At 40.3% G+C, this 18,254-nt stretch overlaps 1 protein-coding gene across 1 annotated transcript in view; it reads right to left on the bottom strand.

Annotated features, from left to right (window-relative positions):
* Positions 1-18,254, bottom strand: part of AGBL1 (AGBL carboxypeptidase 1) — a 279,320-nt gene that overhangs the window by 184,963 nt on the left and 76,103 nt on the right. The gene's annotated exons all lie outside the window — the stretch shown is intronic.

The following is an 18,254-nucleotide window of genomic DNA, read 5'->3' as shown; positions in this document are numbered from 1 at the left end:
GTCCCCAGCTCTGTGGACAGCATTAACAGCTTCTCTGCAGAAAGGAAGGGCAGCAGACAGACAGTCTGCAGCAGGAATTGCTTGCAGAGGGGATGCCCCCAGAGCACACTCCAGGAGTAAATGGCTTTCTCACTGTGAGCGATGCCTCAATCCATGTCTCCTGCTCGTGAGAGAAACAGCCTTTACCCCAGTGTAATACCCCATGCCCTTCACTGCCATCACTTTGAGAACAGGCACAGCAGCAAGAGGAATTGCTTAGAGTACTAAACTAGGGTGAAGCCAGGGTTAATGGGATGAAACTTCACAAAGGAACATTTAGGCTGAATATCAGTGAGTTATATTGAAGAGTCTCCCCTGTGGAGAGGTAAAAGTTAACATTAAAACCGCATTGCCCAGAGCACAGGAAGCCATTCTGTACACAACAATCTTGCAGTAGCTGGGGACAGAAATAACCCAACAGGCATTTGCTTTCTTTACTAATTTCAGTGGATCCATTTCCAAAAATCCTTATTTTTCTGGAAAATCCCCTTCTGTGAATCTAGGCAGGAGAGGAATGGTAAAAAGCTGTGTGAAGATCTCAAAGTTTTGCCCAGTCTTTCTGTGACCACATCAGGCTAAGATCAAGTTAGGACCTGCACCTGGGGCCCATTAGCCCTAAAATGGGCACGGAAAATGGAACACCTGTCAGTGCTTCTTTCACCACTAACAGCCAAATTTGAGAATAACAACTTATTTTCCTATCTGTTGTGTAGTCCTTCAAGCTGTTCTGCTCTACAAAAGACAAATTCTATAGTAAAGAGCTTTTTGCCCACAAACTGTCTATACAGAACAGAGATTTAAAACCCACCTAATACCACCTACAGCATAAAGCAATCTTTATTTTTAAACATGTGTTGTACCTTTAAAAGGCACACATCCATCTCTGCCTCTGACTTAAGGTCTTCCTTGGGGAATGACTTGTGAGAAATAAAATATATTAAAAGGAAGTGCAGCCAGAGCTTCTCATTATCAAAGGGATAAAATATCAATTTTTGTCAAGATAAAAAGCATCACAGATTGGCTCTGATGGGAAAAATTAAATTCTTGGTCTTCACTTGATTTGATATTTATCACTCCATTGCTCCAGAAATATCCTGGCAGGGAATGTTTCTTAAAAACATTATGCTGCATTTCTCCTGCAGTAAGCAAGCTATGAGAGTTTTAACTTGCGTGTTTTGTTACATATGAAAAACTCATAGAGAAAAAGGAAAGAAAACAGACAAGTCTACAAAAGGCATCTTCTAACACTTCACTATGTCAACAACTTGACACTAAAGGACCTTCTGCAGGTCTGGCATCACTGAATTGACTGGCACATCATTGCTGTCCAAGTCTATCCTAAATTTTAGAAGTGCACTGCCCAGAGCTTATCCCAAAGGAAATTCTCGGTTTCCACAGACAAGAGATTGATAAGGTAAAACTGTCTCCCAATTTTGAATAATGAATCTTGTCTTGATGGCAAGTTCTTAGATGAACTCCCCAAACAACTGAGCAAGAGAATACAAATAAGGGAGCAACATAAAAGGTGTTTCAATCAGATCATCATGACAGCAAAACTGGTGTTGGCTCAATGATCTTGCATCATGACACAAACAGCACCATTTTTCATCTTCTAGACTACATGACACATTGTGTAACAGACACAAAACAGAATTTGACTGAACTGGAAATATTTAGCATAAAAATTATGACTATCTTTAAACCAGAAGACTATCCTACTGTCTGCCCCTGAATGGTACATCTTCCTGCCTATTTTAGCCTTGACAAGAAGCCTACTTCTATGCATAAAGTTTTGTCTTGACAAAGACCAAAGTGGGAGGCACTAGCACTTTATATCTAAAAACACAATAAATGGAACATCTTTTTTTTTTTTTTTTTTCCTTCCCCTGAAATGTTTAGGAGAACTCATACTAGTAGCAGATCTACTATTAGCTGCTGGTCCTAATCTCTATTCCCCTACTGCTCTCCAGAACCCTAGAAATAACACAGTGTTTTAACATCTTGTGTTCAAACCTCAGATCAAGAGCTCACATTAGTGTTTAGGCCATAAGAGCAACACAAGTTTTTCAAGAAACGTACAGAGATGAACCTTGAAGTTCATAAGCAAATTCATACCATATTATTTTCAAGCAGTTCTACTATTGAAATACCCTAAGGATGAAGAAAGAATCAGGATCATAGAGCACAATCAGAATCCCAGAATACTTGACAGAAAGATAGGTGGAACAAAGTTTTGCCACTGCATAAAATAGATTACACGCAGAAATTTCAAACAGTATGTGGTAAGACACTAAGCAGTCACTGTCTAAGGTCAGTAAGACGTTCTCTAGATGCTAGTGAAACGATTTCTAATGAATGATGACTTCCTACATCAATCACTACAGGGAGCAGAATGTCAAGGTAGGAAGACTACTAGTCTGAGGAAAATTGTTTCTTCTTAGGAACAAGATGGCAGGAAGGCTAGGGGAAAGAAAAATGTCCTTTTTTTCCCCACAAATTGCTACAAAACACAGAAAAAGGTACTCATGAGTAAAGGAGTCAGGCTGCAAAAGAGTCTTAGTGGTCCCAAGAAGGAACATAACTAGAAGTGGAACATGTGATGTCCTTCCTCACCACTCCACATATCATTGCAAAAGTGGGAGTTTTCACACAAAATGGGTTTTTGCTCTTTATTTCATAGTTTCCTAAGTGATATTCAATTTATTTAAAAAATAAAAAAAATCTTCCCCAGAAGTTTCTTTTTGGCAAATAATTTAACAGCATGAGTGATGGTTGCTGATCAGTTTGAATTCATGATGTGTAGTACACAGATTAGCTTCACGAAGCTGATACTGTGACGTTTCCTCAGTTCCAGCGCCTTCCTGCATTTTCACCCCAGCAGAACTTCAAACTTTTTCAACTGATGCTGCCACAGAATCCTTCCATTGTAGCTCAGCAACCCTTTACAGTCTGTACAATCCACAGCATGAGCTCCTCTCTCCTACTTGCCATAAGCGCTCATATTGAAAACATTATATTTCAGAGCATTCACTACCACTTCGTCTTCCACTCTGTAAACTATCAGAATGCTTTTAAAAGAAACACTTATTTAAATAAAAGAAAATCCCTGTAAATCATGGTCATGACAGGCTAATGGCTAGCATTGCAAAGATGATTTATCTTCCTGCTATATCTAACAAAGCTTCTTATGCTAATGCCTTGTTTCCAAAATATGAAGAGACTTCTAACTGATGTTTTCTAACTGCAAGACTATACAAGTAATGAAAAACACATCAAAAAATAACCTTCACCTGCCATCTAACATCCCCATCAACTCTCAAAATCAAAAGATCTCCTTAAATTATTTTTGTTTTCTGTATTATTTAGGGTGTTTCCTTTGTGAAGAAACCAACTATTCAGTCTCACTGCATGTTTTAATCCAAATTCATTTGAGAGTTTGCATGCATTACTTCCATGCTTTAATTTGATTTATTTTATTTTATTTCTGTCTATTAAATTATATTTGAGGCAGGTTAGATGGCCTCACAGGGAGCACATCCCCAGCACTACTGTTTGTGCAAACAGCAATTATTTTATCTGGGCTGAGCCTACTTTCAAGTTACACTTTGATAGGCTGACAAATAAGGTCATGGTATCTACATTGCAAGTGATTTCCTAACTGGTGGGAAAGACCTTTGACAAGCTAGAAGGTGGGTCCTGGGAGTGTTCTGATTAAAAGGGTATAATATAGGGTATGAAATTAAGCAGCAGTTACCACTTATGAGCAGAAGCGTTGTTTCAAGTCTATCTAGACATTCTGCATAGCTTGCAGGCCCACCACCTATGTCAGCACAGAGACTGCAAGTATGTCACTACATTTTTATTGCTCATTCATGGTTAGTAAGTGCTAAACACAGGGAGAATAGGGATAGTGGGGACACCACAGCCACTGAGACCCCAGAGTCCTTCATCTGTCTCTTGCTTATTCTTTCACCTTTGGCCAGTTGCTCTTTGTGAAGAACAATTCCCATGTGTTGAGTTGTTCTTCATGGTGACCCTCTAGCTGTTTTTGTGCCCTTTCAAAATGCTTGACAAAACCATCACAGAAGGAGTTTGGCACCTGGAAGCTGCGACAGACACAATATGACCCGATCCATAAAACATAACTAAACAGCTCAGGCTGCCAGCGGCCAGGATTTACAGGACTGCGTTTCAAGAACAGCTTTCAATGCCTGCTCTACTAAATGCACTTTCCTACTCTGCTGCAATACAAATTCCCAAGCTGCATTAGGGTGACCTGCAACACTATGAAGTGACAAAGCAGCTGAGACACTAATCTTGTTAGAGCCTACCCTGTCCACTGCTGGTCAGGAAGGGGAAGAAATGACTGTGGCTCTGGCTGCACCTTTTACACCAGGGTACAGGGGTAGGCAGCACTACAAAAAATAAGTCATCATTTTTCAGAAATTCCTTCAGCAGAGCAAGCACAAAAGAAAAAATCAAGTCACAGATAGTTTCTGCTGCATTATCCACTACAGCCTCATTTTTACAATAAAAGCCTCCCTGCAGCATTTGCATTTCCAGCAGGTGCAACCTGACCCACAAGGAATTTAAGGACTTCCTGCCCTCCTATCCATCTCTTTTCTTCTATCTTGCTTTTCATCTTCTTGCTATCCTACCCACCTCTTTTCTTCATCTCCACTTCAATCACTAGTTACTGTCTTCTGTTAGGGGCTCACCACGAAACCTAAATGTCCTTTGGGAGACGTGTCATAGTCACTCTGTTGCCAACAATAATAAATTCACTCATCTTCTCTTGAAACACCTCACAGACTGAAGGTTACATGTTTCAAGCATGTTCCAAGTTAAGAAAACAGGGATTCACAAAAAATCAAGTTGCCCAAGGATAAACTACAAATCAGTTGGAAGCTCAACATCTGTTTCCCAAGTCCCAGTCATGAAGTATCCTGTGCCATCCACATTCACCTGAGAGTTGAATTTCTACATAATCCATGTCTTCAAAGCACTTCCTCCTTTTCATTAGCCATGAAAATGAATCAAATCCTTCACTTAAATATCACCAGTAGAGCCCTCTCTGTTATGTTAATTGTCCTATACCATGATGCTACAACACAGCTGTCATTTTCATTCTGAAACCCACCCACCCTTCCTAGAATTAACACATAAACATGCATTCGCAGAACGCTATGATATTCCTGCATCCATCACTATTACGCCATGCTTTCAGACTCAGGAAGAAAGTGAAAGATGATATGAAAGCAGTAAGGGAAGAATGAGGAGAGGAAATGGGATGTTGTAGTAGATCTCTGATTTTCTTGAAAAATAAAAATAAAGACTAGAACATTTGGGAGACTCAAAAGAAAACTCCATAATGCCTTTTAATGTTTTCCCTGAGTCATCCACAAGCTGTTCCTTATCTGTGAGTCAAGACATACCTCCAACCCCATTCTGATTTCTTCTTTCACTCATACTTAACACCCCTGCCCCCCATTATGTTTTAATAAAACTTTCAGTGTATTTTATTTAACCTCATCTATTTCAAAGACACAGAAGCAGCAGCCAGGCTAAACCAGAAAATCTCCAAAACAGTTCGTTAAACAAATTCAATGAAGAAAGAAGAGAAAAAGCTTGTAAAAAGAATTACAAAGTGGCAGGGAAAATTCCATTTTTTTTCCCCACAGCTAAGTAGCACGACAATTGCAATTGATAGAGCAAATTAAATTCTAAACGCGCTGGTGATTTGATAGATATCATTTTCTGAGTGTTACTGAAAAAATGCCCTCTTTGGGAAACAGAGCTAAGATCTGGAACAAGTCCTGTTGGTTATGGGGCCTGATTTGATTATGCAAAGTTCATTAACATAAAGTTGAGATGGAGTGGGGAGAAAAGGCATGGAACTTCTCTAATATGCCACATGCTTTAAGAGAAACTGTCCTGACAAAACTAGCAAAGCAATTCATTAGGAGGCCTGTTTACAGATATAATGGGTAGCTGGTGACTTGAAAATGCAACTTTCTCCCCCACCTTCTATTCAGAAGGCGGAAGAGATACACTCCATAGCACTGTTCCTTCTACTCCCTAATTCTGTGAAATTGTGTATCAAAATAAAACAGGGGAAACCAGAGAAAACCCAAACTGACCTAGAATGAAAGAGACCTGATGCACCTATTTTTCTGTTGGCTAGAAACCGATATCCAACAGCCACATAATAAATGCCCCAAAATGATACAGACATCCAAGTTTAGCTCTCTGCGAATACTGGTGCACTTTGCAGTATCTACCATATCACTCATCAACTAGTTGATCTTATCAGCACATTTTCAGTCTCAACATAGCAGCTGTCTTCACTTGTTTATTAGCAATTTCTATTTCTGCATTAGAAACAGGTGGGCAAGCTCAAAGAGCTAACAAGTTTCTCTTTGATGTAGAGATGGACAAATCCTCTCATTAACAGAACAGCATTTTAAAAATCATTATGGGGTATTTTTAGTCCTATTTCATTTTAGTATTGCTGCATAATTGCAGCCCATTAATCACAAATAGTTGTTTCTAGAATCTGTCAGTTATAAGCAACAAGAAGTGTTGGCCTGCGGTGTCTGCAAACTACTAGTTTCAATATATTGCTGTACTTATTTTATTGGCATAGATCGGCTGCATCAGTCACATAGCAATGGATCCTGTTCTCCGATTAGAGAAATTAAACTCCGTTAAACAGGTCAGGCAGAAATCTGCATAGACCCTCCCAGCAAAATCAACTTACAGGTGGGAATTAGAAAGAGCAGGTGTTCAGAATTACAGATACAAAAATGGGAGAAAAATAAATGCATAGAGTGTATTGCAAAAATCCCTCCTCACTAATGCTCTCAGGTAGATTAATATTAGAATCAGCACAGAGAAATACCATTTGCTATGTTTCACATGAGCGTAGACCCCCCTCACATGGATGTGGGCAGAGGAGCTGAACAAACTATCTGCTTGTGGCTCCGGCAAACACGCAGTAAAGCTGTTCCATACAAGCCAAACAACTCCAATCATTTGTAATACATGACTAGCTAGGTCAGACTTTATCAGACAAAACCACGTAGCTTGGAACATTAAATCCAGGAATTGGAGTATTGTTTTCCAGAAAGTTTTCAAAGCCTTGAGGTATCAGGTGAATGACTTTTCTTTTTTTGAAGTGAACCGCAGTCTCTCCAAACCAGTCAGCCAAGATTTAAAATCACCAAGAAACTTCCCAATTTAGAAGGATAAAGGTGAAAACAACATTAAAATTATAATACCACCCACACTGTTTCCCAGCAGTCTGTTAGTTCTGTGTGTTGACGAAGGGTCTGCCTGTGTGTAGCAGAAGCCTATTGTTAGAGTGGGAAATGCAAGATTCACAGGATCATGAAAAAACACCCAAGAGTAACAGGCTTCCCTGTTAGCAGGAGGCACTCTGGTTTCTGTCACAGCCTAGTAATTCTTTAACACAATTTGTGCAAGACTTGACCATCTTCCCCCTAAATTATCCCCAAGTTGAGTTCCCAAACTAAAAGCAATGGTTTGCTAGAGGAGCAGCAGAGCCCACTTTTTGCCCACTCTGCCCAATCTTGCTATCCAGCACAAGTCAAAAAATAGTTTGTTCCCATGAGATTGTCAGGCATCAGAAAGCAATGTGTATCTAGCTCAGTCTGTGTATCAGCACAGCCTTTCTGTTCCAGAAAGGAAAAAATATTGAACCGGAGACAAAAACTGCTCTCTATGATGGTAAGTGCAATTGTGTGGGTCTGACAGCAGCTGGTACACACGCCACGCTTGGTGAGCTTTCCAGCTACGGATTACTTTCATAAGGCCAACCTGCCAGCTGTCCTGCCCCTTACTTTCTGACCACAGCTTGCCTAGTAGTCATCAGTGAGGAGGTAGAACCAAACAGAAGGGAGAACAACTGGTCACCGGGACAGCCCAGCAGCTCATCTCCTCTTCTGAGAGGAGTACTTCTTAATTGCCTTACAGAGAGCAGATAGGGCAGACATGAAATAATAATAATAATAATAATAAATACACACAGGCAACTCTTCTAGTGTTACAAAACTCCATTTTTTACCTTACAGCAGGTTTCTAACCCAGGAGCCATGGGGATGTTTTTACTGGCCTTTTATTCAAGGAGCAAGGGTGATCCACAGACTGCCACACCATCCACAACTTCAGCTCTACCAACCACAAGCAACTGATTTAACACAGGTGTTGAGGGGCAAACCCAACTACCTTCAGGCTGACCCACTTTATACCCTGCATCAGCAGGTGCTCCAGACCTTGTAATTTGTGAAAAACAATAACCTGTGCAGTAAGACACATGCCCAGTTGGGCAATATTGTGACCAGCCGGAAGAAATCCCTTCCTGACCACTGCTTTTACCTTGAGGCACAAGCGTTAACTCTTCACCCCATATTGCTCATAATGATATTCAGTCTTCGCAGTCAATCTGACCCTAAAATTATGTCCTCCCTCACAGAGCCCATCTCTGTCACGTTCGGAACAGATTTAACTCAATTTAAATCCTTCTCTGGCTAATTTATACAGTACCACATTGACCTTTTAGCTTATGTCCCACGGGACTGTGTGTGACTGGAATTTATGGCCAGGCATGGGAAATGTGCAGCTCACTGAAATACAGGGGTTTTTTTCATGCCACGATTTGAAGTTGATAATAGAAACCTAGTAGCAGTTCAATGCTTGTTCACCATTTGAGGGAGTAAAAGCTGCCTGGGGGTTCTGCCAGGCTGTATTTCAATACCTCTACCAGATATACAGATTGGCCATTGGAAGCACAGCATCTACAGGTTTTTCCTGAAGTGTTTCCACCTCGGGGAGAGAAGATGAATTTTTTTTTCCCCTTCTGTTAAGGCAAGAATTTGGGCAAATTATCACCCCTACAGCAGCTTGTAGCTCTACTGCAATGAGGCCGGGGCATTGGGGTGTTGTAAGACAGGCATGTTCCAAGCAGCTGGCTATAAATTTCCAAAACAATATAAGAAATACATACGACTAAACCTTTTTCAGTTTCGTACATAATTTTTAATGCCTTATAAAGAAATACAAGAAGTACCACACTCCTGTGAGAAGGCACTTCTGAGGCCCTTGACAAACCAATCACAAATGAAAATAATTATGGCTAAGATATGTGCTGGTTTAGATTTTCAAGACGTTTAATACATTAGTGTATGAGAAAAGGCTCTGATATTCTGGAAGACTGAAATGCAGCCAGTGCTAAGCACTACTGATGTTCTAGCCCAAGTCCATACTAACAAAAAAGACATTGCTAACTTACGTTCCAGAAAATGTTGCTATTAATCAGAATATTTCTTCTCTGGAAAGGATATGCAAAGGTTACAAGTCTCTCGGGACAAAGATGAGGCTGCTGTAATTCAAACAAGGAAAGGAAACAGAGCAAGTGCCAAAGAAACAGCAGAAAATTCTGCAGCTCTATCCCCTAAGGAGAGGAGGCCTTAGAACAAATCTCTGAATTTCAGAAGGAAGGTTATTTTAAAAATAAATGCAGAAAACTATGGATGAATGAAGAGCGGTCACTGCAGTAAAAATTATCTCACTTCAGATGGCTGTTCTGCAAGCATGCTGCATAAGGCAAAGGGTGGGAGAGAAAGAGAGATTACCCTAACATTTATTTTCTCCCGTTGCAAAAAAAGTTGTGGTTGCCTATGCTTGAAGGCATTTTTAGCATCCTTGTTCAGTGTTTTCTGTGTATTACTTGCTGTCTTGACTAATTGGATTCAATATATACTAATATACATTTTGCCAAACTCGCAGAAGGCTGACCATAGTGTCAGAGCTGTGCTGGCTGAGTCAGTTCCACCAAATGCTGGGATTCAAAGAGCAGTTGATACATACAGAAAATACTGGCCTTGGTCTGCAGGCAGCCATGTGTCTATCTCACAAATTTCATGTTCTGTTCAACCAGCTTCCACCTTTAGGGCAGTAGACTGGATACTCGAACAGGAACATGGCTTTGCAAGAATTTATCTGCTCTTTTTGCAATGGGCTGCCACATTGTTGTGACCGGGATGTCAGAAAGAAAAGAGAGATGTCTGAAATTGCAAGACAATCTTGAAAAAATTTGACACATATCATCAGTGTTGCATATCTGGAGATCATTGCTTTGGCTTCAGATGCTCGATAAACTGCCTATTCAAGCAGAAAAAAAAATCATATTCTCAATTCTGTAATTATTTAGCACTGTAGAATAGACAACAATTTTATTCAGCCTTTCTTTGCTACTGCATTAAAACAGGATCACGGTTTTCACAACAGCTGACTCTTCCTGTCACCAAAAACAAAGTGTTTCGTACAAAGCAAGAGAGGAACCAGCACCTCTGCCTGGCACCCCTGCAAATTAGGAGCAAATCTTCAATTCAGGGGAATACAAAGGTACAAAATTCACTATTGCAGACATAAGAATAAAGCAAAAAATTGTTTTTCTCCACAGCTTGCTATAATCATCTTCTCATTCAATTTTTATACACACTAAAATCTGTTCACTTTTAACTATAATCACAAATAAGGAATAGATAGAGAAGAGACGAAAGGAAAAAGCAGAACAGGTTCTGTAAATGGAATATTTTAAGGAAACGTGATGCTAGTGGACTTTTTCTGCATAAGATTGCAATTTGGATACCTAGATAGTACCTAGATAGCTAGAAAAACAATCTATCTGAGACAACATCCTTTGTCCACATTCAGTGGAAATGCAGTCTAATAGGGGGGCCACCTGAGGAGCAGAGGCTTTCTTCAGTTCTTGGTTTCTCTTCTGCAACTTTCATCAATAGTAGCAACAGTTCTTTTTTCTTGTATGACACTTGCAGTGTAGAGATGCCATTGTACAAGCCTATCGGTCCTTTTCACAGAGACCACTCAGCATCCAGACAGATCTAGGGAACTGGATTGCTCTATATTTGGCATACAAATGTGACCTAAGGGTTCAGCAGCATTGGCTATACTGTGTGCATGTGTGCTGGAGGAGGTATAGCACGCAATGACACTAGAAGAACAACAGATGCGCTTGCTGTTGTGAACCGTTTCCAACCAGCACGATGCCAGGTTAGCACTCCAGCTGAATTGCTACAGGCAGTTCTTCTGGCTGCTTGAAAGATCATTACCAATCAAAGCAGGTCATTCTACCTCCCTATTTCAACATTATTAGATGAGAGCTTCCTTTAAAGAGTGCATTTTCCTTTGGGGCGGACTAACTCCAATAAGGTGTTGATCTAATTTGATCCCTGTCTCACTAGAAGATATGTCATCTCCAGCTTTGAAAAAGTTATTCAAGAGAAAAGAGCTTGAGCCTTTCATAATTAACATGCAACACTGGTTGCCATGCAGGGAGCAGGCACAGTTATAATAACTTGGAGTCAATAATTCATAAACTATAATGCATTATTAATCAATTATTGAGGCCTGAATTACATTTAATGAGATTAAGCTGATTGGAGCACTAAGCTGTTTGAATCATATTGATTTAATCAATGTGCTTAATTAAACTGTGTACATTTTCCACATGATCATTATTTCCCAGTATCCTGCATAAGTGGCCTTTGCAATTCACATCCTCTACTGTTCTTTGCTCAAGAATTGCTCTTTGATGCAAATTATATTTAAAGGTAAAGGGTTTGTCTCTTTCTGAGAAAACATCAAAGTTGCAAAACAACCATCTAAATAGCTTATACAAGCAAACTGAAATATGTTAGAATATTTCTCCCAGCAACTATGTCTTTTTGACTCTGTAGGCCTAAGATGAGACCAAGTAAACACACCTCATTAGTCTCACTTTATCCCTCATTCTACTTCTAGGAGCATCTGCAGATTCAAAGGGCACAAGCATCCTGCCATACCTATCCCCAAAATGTTACTCTTCCCATCTAGAAACATGCTTAGACTGAGGCAGAAAATGTGTTTCAGCACCCCAAAAGACTACATTTAAGATAAGCAGGTGTCGTTATCTCTTTATGACAATATTCATAATGGTTTCCCCAGCCTTACATAAAGAGGACATGTGATGACAGATCAGCTCAAAGTGACAGCTATTACAGATGCAAATCCATTTGCTAGTGTTATATTTTGTTTAATTTCCCTCACTGCTGCTGCTAATTAGCTGGGACATTTAGATTTAACTTTAAACCCCACAATTCAACTCTATAATGCTACACACTGCTAAAAGGACACTCAGCAGGTGTGTCGACTGACGGAAATACTCATAACACACTGCATAGTCAGTGTTATTAATAGATATCACAACAGTACAACCAGATATGAAAAGAGCTTTGCAATTACTTTCTTTGTGATACCATAAACAATGACTGTCCCACCCCAATCTGCACAGTGACACTGTTCTCAGTGGATGCAGGATTAACCCCCGTGGCAACATAACGATGCATATATCAGCTGAGAACACAGCAATGCTGGTGGTCATCAGCTGAAGCAGTGCACTGCTGTACCATTCTAGACCCATCGAAATCTTCATTCCTGTAAGGAATTCCTTTGGGACTGTTTCAGTTATTCCTCTGTATTAGCACTAACCAGAATGGCACTTACTCTACATCACTTCAGAGATGTCCTCCCCTTTCCCTTCTCTAACTAAAGGTGAGAGCTAACCCACCCCAACTCAGTGCACAGCCAGGAAACCCCTCCCGCGTAACGCTCACATGGCAAGCTCAAAACAGCACAGTGTAAACTCTTTCTCTCATCAGTCATTTTGCATTTTGTGGTTTTAATTCCATCACTCTGTTAACATTAGCAACATATCAGTGTCCTCTACTTTCTTAACTGGAAGACAATTTTATCATCACATGTGTATGAGTGTTTAGATCTTTTACTTACACTTCTGTGAAGAGTTAATCTGTCCATTTGCTTTGCCGCTTACAACAGTATCCTACGGCTTGCAGGGTAAGTCAGCTGTCTGCCAGGGAGTTTAGCATAACACAGTTACATACCGCACATTTGCATGCATAACACTGTGAATTAAGGGTTTGCAAACCATTACTGAGTACACATGCATGCTGTTAACCCAAGAAAATCAGAGCTCTGCAAGCACCTATTATCTTCATTGAGCAGGGAGTCAGCACCATGATTGGAAGTTTTATCAGTCTCACTGTTTCTGCATTCATTTGAGAATGCTCTGAATGGTGTTGAGAATTGCTCTCCCTTCGAAAGGCCCTTTAACTCTCACCAGACAATAGCTAAGGCTAGACCTAACATAGCCAGGAACAAAGTCACCAAAGAGTAAATGCCTGCCCAACCATTCTTTCCTCTCCATTCCCCAACTTCTTTCCTTTTCAGACTCACATGTCATGATTCAATATCCAAGTCAGGTGGAGTGTGCAGGCTCACCACACGTGCAAGCTTACAGAAAACTGTCTTTTTTTTTTTTGGGGGGGGGGGGGGGGTTAAATAATTCTGAGAAAAGCTACAGTCTTCTGAGGAAAAGCTCTGTGTGTAGTACAGAAGGTCAAATCTGCAGAGTCTAACTCTTCGTAAGAAGGAATAAGGAGGAGGGAAAGAGGAACATGGCAAAGACAGATAACAGAGGAGGCAAAAAATGGTCCCTTTGTCTCACCCTTAGTGCTTCCCACACACCGTCAGAATGGGAAACTAATGGCTTTATCACAGGACTATGGGGGATATTGCAGTTAGAATAAGTAGCAAGGACATCCCTCCTTGCTGGATGCTCGGTCTTCCTATGATGGCAGGAAGGGCAAGTTTAAAACAAAAAGGAGACACCCCCCACCACCACCCCATTTCTCTTTGTACAAGCACCACTGGCCAGTCTTGGACTTTCTGTTGTAGTCTTCAGGCACCCACAGACATTGATCAAGTGTGAACGGAAGTTGTGCTGTTTGTAACTGTGCTGTTGCATAACCGAGATGCAGAGCACAGAGAGCCAAAATGTTCCTGGCTTGCTTCTTTCTTTCTTCATATCAGTTTCAGAACTGAGCATTTAATAAAAGTTATTCAGTACACCACCATCACATAAAGGGGAGACAAAAAAAGAGGAAGGAGAAAGGAGCCTAAAGTGAATAACAAAGCCTCACATCATAAACAAGGCATAATGAAGGAAAACAGCAGCCCATTTTTCTTCCCTTCAGTATGCAGTGAATGTGCAGCTCCTGCGAGCATGCATGGCTTGTGCTTCCCATTAACAAGGCACACGTTAATAAATTTAAACTCAGACAAATTTAACCATCCTAGGGCCACATTAATCAACAGCCTGACAAGACCAATCTGAAAGAGTTGAGCAAGGAAAATAAAGCACAGCTGACACAGAGGATGCCATGCCCTCGTTGTCCCTGGGCCGCTCCCACTCTATCAGCACCTCCAGTACCACAATAACTCCTTCCCACTGCACTCCTACTGGGCTGATCACACTGTCCTCCTAACACTACTCATCCACCCAATGCCTCCTCATCAGTGATGTTTCTGACTCCCCGTGTATCTATATGAGAGATGGATTTAGAGTATTTAAGTACAATTATGTGCAACAGCTACAAAGTCCTGGCGAGCTTTGTGTTTTACCTGTGGCACTGGTGTTATCGAAAAGAATCTCTCAAGGTACAGATTGTACAACAGAGAAATGTACAAAGGAGAATGTACAAACAAATGTACAAAAGAGAAATAACAAATTTGATAGGAAAGCAAAATGACTGAAGCTCATGAAAACTATTAATTGGCCACAACCAGAAAGACGAACAAGGGCTATCAATTTTTATTCATTACCCATGTGCCAGGTTCCCCAATGCTGGAGCTCCGCATCACTTCTCAAGCTGAAATACGTATGCATGGAGACCGTACAAACCAATGGGAGTTATTACTGGGAAAACCTTCACCCTTTGGTCTCTTCATATTTAACTCTAAGTTGCTGCTTTTGAGTTATGTTTTTAGCATGGAAAATATTGACAAACAGGTCCTTCCACCAGCCAAACCACTTCACAGGGAGAAGGACATGTCGTACAAGATGAGGAAACTGAGAAGTAACTGCTGATCAAAGCCACACAAAGCAGCACCAATTAGGCTAAGTGCATCCCCAAAAGCCATAATTAATCAAGCCACTTAAACAAAATAAACACAAAACGTTATTATTCAGATTTGCCTAGAGGTATCCCCACAGCATAAAACATGGTGTGTATCCTTGCTGTTCTCCCACTTGATAAAACAACAAATATTTTCATCACCTAAGAGTATTGGTGTTTACTTTTATAGTCTTGGAAACTTGAGACAAACTGCGTTGCCTTGCCTTGACACCCTTTCCCCAAAACAATTTCTATTTCTGTTCAGACAGCTGGGTTTCTACACGTTCTGTTTTGATTGAGTTAGATTGGTTCATGGATAGATCTACAAAGTCCTCAATCTTATTGCATTGCAAAGCTTCAGAGGAAGAGTTGTTTAGTGGCACATGATTTCATGGCATTTCGGTCAGAACTACAAGCTCCCACTAAATTCACGTAAGATCGCAAACCAAGGGATATTTCTTTCTCTTGAAAATAGAGGACTTCAGCCACATAACTGGGATTTGAACCCAGAGGCTGAATATTACAACAACCTTGAAGCGTTCAAAACAAGTATCCGTCCAAACTGTTCATAGATCCTTTATGAATCTTTCAGCAAATCTGTGCTGAATAAGTAAGCCAAGCCTTGCCTTCACAGACAGGTTAATGACCTTTGGAAACCTGCCAGACTCTCTTTTAACACTGCAAAAGGCATTCTGATACACTCTGAGAATACAGTGCTCCAGAAAATGGCAATGACTCCTAATATTGTCACATTTATATCGTGATACTCCCTAAAAGCAGTGTGACTTTTGAGGTATTATTGCACTGGTCAGTACTGTGTTGTCATTTCCTCATGATCCTCATTTCAGCATCTGTACCTCTCCGTTGTCTTGAACATAGGCTGTAAGTCCTGCATACACAGAGGCCACGCGTTCTCCCGGGCTGTACCACACTCAGCACAATAAGGTTTCAGCCCAGGGCTAGCCCCAAGGACTGTAGATGGTATACAGTCTAGCATATTATTAGTATATGCAGTTATGTTCCCCTCTTGTGTCTGTTGCCAAAGGTAAAAGCATCCTTAACTATTCCTGCTTTAGTTCCATTGGTACAGGCCTGTGATTTTCTTCCAGTGTTTTTAATCCCGATCACTGTATTTGCATGACTGCAGACCTGGGCATGTTGTGGGGTTGGTCAGAAAGCAAGAATGCTGTTTAGAAAAATGTTGGAGATTTTGGAATTGTTTTTTTTGTTTTCCTATGACAAAACACACGTTTCAGAAAGTTCTTTCAAAGCCAAAGGTGCTTAAATTCAGTATTTAGCACAGTCACTCATCACGTGACTGACCCACTCCAAGTCCTTGCTTTGATGAATCCAAACATTAGCTTAGCTTTTGCTTTGTACCTTCACTGGAATGGAATACTCACTCGGGCAGAAAAAGTTGTTCACTGCATGCCTCTTCTGGATGGCTCCAATCCTCAAATAAAATATTCCCACTTACTTTCTTTTAGTTGCTCTATTAAGACCTTCTGCCATGAGGTTTAAAAATTGCTGCCAACAGCTAACATCTAACCGGGTGATCATCTGTAGTGTGCCAAAGGCTTCTTTATATAACCAACCTCCTCCACTACAACTCCCACCCACTGGTTTTCTGTTCTATATCATCATTATCATGGAACAAAAGTGCTTAAGGGCAGGAACTCTCTCTTCATGTCACCACAGCCAAACCCCCTAATCATGTGTTGTATGTGCTACTGTAGTGTAAATAATACTAATAATAGTAACTCCAACAATCCAATTTTCTCTCTGACACTGCCTCCAGTTTCTGCCGTTAAAGTTGTGTACGTGCATGCACCTTATGAATTCCCATGCAGCCTGTACTTGGCAATTTTGCTTTAAAATTTCAACCTAGAAAAGCATGTTCATGTTCAGAAAGTTTCTAATTTAGGGTAAATGCTTGATTTATAATAATTTTATTATAATAAAAAGGTATGAGCCCAGGATGATTACACTGTAGTGTCAGCATAACTGCAGTCACTGTGCTCTAAACCTGAACGTAAAGATAACAATAATGTTCACCAACTCTGATATTTGAGGTTCCTTTTAGTTTATGCATGTAGCATGGATATTATGAGGAGTCCTACTCATGTATCACCACATATCCCTGAAAGGAGAAGTCTTCAATGAGAAACGTGATTTGTATCACAGAATCCCTTTGGATACTTCTAGTCTAATATCTCAGTGAGATAATGATATATATTTGTTTAACATCCAAAAAGATCTTAAGACAATTTAAATTTCCACACTCCCTCAAAGTTCTCAACCTGTGTTACAGATGTGTGAAGAGCAGAGATTAAAAAAAAAAAAAAAATCAGTTTATACCTTATTACTGACTCAAGAAAAAAGTCAACCTACATGTAAGTAGTTAGTCATTTAGGCTCTCAAATCAAAGCTAACCCAATACAATGCTAACCAGAATCTTCTTATCACTTGTTGTTGATTACAGAAACTTGCATATCTTAATCTTGTTAATCAAGACCACTGTAAGTCTAAATCTTTGAATTTCACAATGAAAAATAATCACCTCTAGATGTAACGTGGCAGTTATAATATTTACCATTAGATAGTACACCATTAGGTGGGGCTCTGACAGAATGCAAGGAGCTATATTGTGTCCACATGGATCTACCAGGCACGTTGGAGGAGCTGGAATTTGACAAGAACACTTCAATTTCTGTCCACAGCTGGGAAAGAGTGATCTCAAACTTTTGGTTTGGTTTTTTTTGTTGTTTTTCGTTTGGTTTTTTTTCAAGTTTGAGACCTCAAAATAACTCATAGAATCATAGAATCATTTAGATTGGAAAAGACCTTTAAGATCATCCAGTCCAACCATTAACCTAACACTACCAAGCCCACCACTAAACCAATTAAGGGTAGAGTAATAATTTCATGTTTCCTGGCTTGGTGGTTGGATTATTTGTTAATGAAAATAAAAACTAGGAATCATTAAGGTTGGAAAGGACCTCTAAGATCATCAGTCCAAGCAACAACCCAACAACACCATGCCCACTAAACCATGTCACAAAGTGCGACGTCTACCCGTTTTTTAACTCTCCCAGGGATGGTGACTCCACCACTTCTCTGGGCAGCCTGTTCCAATGCTTGACCACTCTTTCCATGAAG

The sequence above is a fragment of the Pelecanus crispus genome, chromosome 7, assembly GCF_030463565.1.
Source record: "Pelecanus crispus isolate bPelCri1 chromosome 7, bPelCri1.pri, whole genome shotgun sequence".
NCBI classification, from domain to species: Eukaryota; Metazoa; Chordata; class Aves; order Pelecaniformes; family Pelecanidae; genus Pelecanus; species Pelecanus crispus.
The sequence above is the reverse complement of the archived record's forward strand: the minus strand, read 5'-3'. Positions and strand labels throughout refer to the sequence as shown.